Consider the following 3,948-nt stretch of genomic DNA (forward strand, 5'->3'; position numbering starts at 1 on the left):
ACTGAATCCCAAAAACACTGACAAACGGCACAAAACCATCAGCATTACGACTGGACAGGCTGTAAAGAGCAAGGGGACAGAGCTCTGAGGCCCCTCCTCCCCGCACGTGTATGTGTGTGTGTGTGTTTCCTCGGACCTGCAGCAGATGATTCAGTCATTCCTTTAAACAGCTGCAGTGTCCTCAAGTTTTCTTCAAGGCCTGATCCAAGATCAGTTTCCCCATCCCTAATAAGCACATGCTCTGTTTGAGGGGTAACCTCAAATTCTGCTCCCAGAACCTGTGCATCAGCCGTAACCTCCGCTTAAAACTTTGGGCAAACTTCAACACCTTCCCTCTGATGGACTCGAGAGGGGACCTTATTGCTTGCACCTGTGTCAATCCCAACGAATCAGCGCTCATTAAAACTCTTTATTTGACAGGGTTTGTTTGTTCAGGAGTGAAATTGAGTGCTAATGTGCAGTGTGTAGGAGTCTTCGCTTTTCTGGAGGAAGAAATAAAAAAAATACAGTGATAATATTATCACTGAATTAAGCTTCCTTTACTAATAAAAGTGATTCAGAGCTGTCTAAATGGGCTCAGATCTAATCTAAAACTGAACCTTCTGCATGTGTCTCTGTATATAGAGAGGACATACATGGTCTCATTGTTAACATAAATGCTTAAATTAATCTATTCGTAACAGGTTAAGGTCACATTATGGATCAAGAGTTGCATTTGTGAATAAAAGCTTTTATATAAAATCAAACAAGTCTTCAGGGCTTTATTTGCCAGTGTACAGTCAGCTGTCAGCAATCTATGGCACAGAATGGGTCTGTCAATCAAAGAAGAGATAAACAAACTTGGTACACATATTCCAGTGTTTGGTCCAATGGAGCATGTTTTATTATAAAACACTGATGGGAACAGCAAATAATAACAATAATAATAATGATGTTAAAAAATGAGAAGAAATCGAACAAAATGACCAATAAATAAACTTCACCAGTACTGTCATAGACGAAACTGCCAAAAACAAAGGCAAAAAAAATGATTCACCATGAACGGACACCATGAAAATGTCTAAACCCACCAATGTGAAGGAGAATAAGGGAAGGTTAAGTGGACTAGCTGTACGAATGACACTTGAACTCTACAAATGTGAACATTATGGTCCGCGGAATGTAATGTTTAAGGTGCTAAATAAATGAACTGAAAACAAATGCATCATTGGAAACGCACTGAAACAAACAACCAAAAAAACAAAAAAAAAAACAGCAAGCCTGTGTTTTGTTGTTGTTGTTGTTCTTTAACCCTCTCAGAGAGCTGCATGGAAAATGATGAACTGCACTGAATGATCACAGGGACAGGAGGCAAAGATTAACAGGCATAAAAGATTTAAAAAAAAAAAACAAAAAACAAAACTGGATTAGACAGTTCTGTTTTTCACAGGTAATAATCTTAATCTGGTCTAATCCAAATAAAGTACATCATTTTTGCCCCTGAGCTTATGAAATGGAAAAAAAAAGAAACATAAGCCAAAATGAAAAAAAATAAATAAATAAAAAAACAAGAGAGAGAAAAACAAACAGTGAAGACAAACAAAATGAGTGTACGTCTGACCGTGATATAAGGTAAGTGATACAGGTTTAAATTTGTGTGTGTGTGTAAAATTTTAGTGCATCACTGGACACACGCTGGAGATCACGGCACATGTCAAAGAGCTCATCACATCATGCTCCATCAACATGCAGCATGCAGAACACACACCACATGAACGAACACACCCACCCCCCTTACACACACACACACACACACACACCCCTCTGTTAAATCACCAGGAATGTTTTAAAGTTCCAAAAAGTACTCATAAAACCTCCTGAATACTACAGCAAGAGACACACTCACTCACACACACACGTGCGCGCGCACGCTCTCACACACACACACACACACACACACACACTGTAGTACGGCAACCACATTATTACAAAGTATCAAAGCAAAAAAAATGGTTTTAAGTAGAAATACCAAGCTTACAAAAAAGAGAAACGTTTTTGTTGAACCTTACAAAGCAGGGGCTTTTTCACAAAAGATCAAAAAAACGATGTAAACAATCGTCGACAAGCCCTAAAAAACACACACACAAAACATTGGTTTATAATCTTATCCCATCATTTGTCTCGTCAAGTTTGAAACGGTGCAATTCCATTTAAAAAAAAAAAAAAAGTCCTTTTAGTTTCATTGGACGTTTGGAAGTAACTTGCCTTTCTTTTTGCCCTCAAAAGAAAGATGGACATGTCTACATATTGTTACGCTATTGTACATCGCACGGGTACACACAATGAACACAATCACTGTACGTCCCATTTCTGTGAAATTCATTTCGGTAAATATACAGGACCAATGAAAAGATCCACAGGTTTCCACCGTATTGACTCTGAATGAAACGGAGTTTTAAATCAAACGGAGCTCACGTCCTGGCTCAAAACCCATAGGCAAGACCTGGAGAGTGCATTATTCAGAGCATCACAAAAAAAATAATAAAAATAATAAAAATAAACAGTATTAAAAACAATTATCCCGTCACATTACGACGCCTACGTTGTATATATATAAAGAATCAAGAGAGTAGGTACAGACGTTAATCCGAGTTCATCCATAAATACAGAAATGCAGACAGGAGGAGTACAAAGGGATATAAAAATAAGTTCTGTAAATATGGGAGTCGAACTCAGTTGTGACTACACTACTACACTGGGCATTTATAAGTAGCTGTTTAAAAAGGAGAAAAATAGAACGAACGTGTAAACATTACCCCCATAGAGGACACTTTGGACAGAACAGAGGTGACTGGTTCACCAACACGTCAATCAAACCCTTGGTCACCATGGTGACATAGGAACGCCATCCAAGACACTGGCAACGTTTTGGTGTCAGCGCAGACACGCAGAGGAATCCAGGTTAAGCGGTTACACGCCGCCAACGTTGAGAAAAAACGCAAACGGTCGTCAGCGTAGCAACTCCAACGGAATACGCTGTATTCGCACAGTTTCATTTGCATAATAAAAGATAAACGCAAATGAAAAACTGAAATGCATTCCAGTGAAACGATTAGGATAAAAAAAATCCTCTGTTATTTAGCGCGTTTGCTTGGTTACAAGACTGTGTAATTAAAGTACACGCAGGAATTGTGCGTTGAAGCCGCTTCGCTGACCCGTGTCTTATGCTAGTCTAACTTACAAATATGGCTTACATATTTTATACCGGCGGCTCACTGGTGCATGCCAGACATAAGGAGACGGAGTAGTCAGGCATGCATTTCGATAAAACTCAGTAAAATCACCATAGACTCAAAAACAAAGGGGCCTTACAACGTACAGATTTGACTTTGTGCATTGAATTTACAGGTTTGATTCTGTGCATCGTAAATTGTCCAAACACCCTGTATCCTGCGAGAACTTAAAAGCTCTTGTAATGTTGTGCTTTGCTGAGTTTATACAGTCAAAGCCAAGAACACCACTGCATGAATATTGTAAAACATTAACAGTACATAAATACTTGTCCAGATTTCTTTAAAGCATGTCTTGGTCAGCTCTCGAACGCACACAGGTATCAAGAGTACAAATGGAACGCGTCGCTTGTGAAATCCGCCCGACGCTAGCTTCAGCAAATCGCATAGTCATCCCCAAAAAATCTAATTCTGTTCTCTGCTCCTTTGGTTCCGTGTTCTTCATGTACACGGTTCTTTAGTTTTACTAGTGTTTCTTTCTCCCCTGTTCACTCATCTTCAACTTAAACCAAACCTTCCTGATCAAAATAAAGTAACTTCTAGAAAAACCAGGTCTTCAGTGTTCGCTCTCTGATAGGTTTAAAAGCATCCCCCTGTTATCCCCCTTTGGCTCCAACAGGACTCAGAGTCGCCCATAAAAAAAAAAAAAAAAAAAAGTCATAAATAATCCCTGCAAAAT

This window comes from Chanos chanos, chromosome 9, assembly GCF_902362185.1.
Source record: "Chanos chanos chromosome 9, fChaCha1.1, whole genome shotgun sequence".
In the NCBI taxonomy this organism is placed as follows: domain Eukaryota; kingdom Metazoa; phylum Chordata; class Actinopteri; order Gonorynchiformes; family Chanidae; genus Chanos; species Chanos chanos.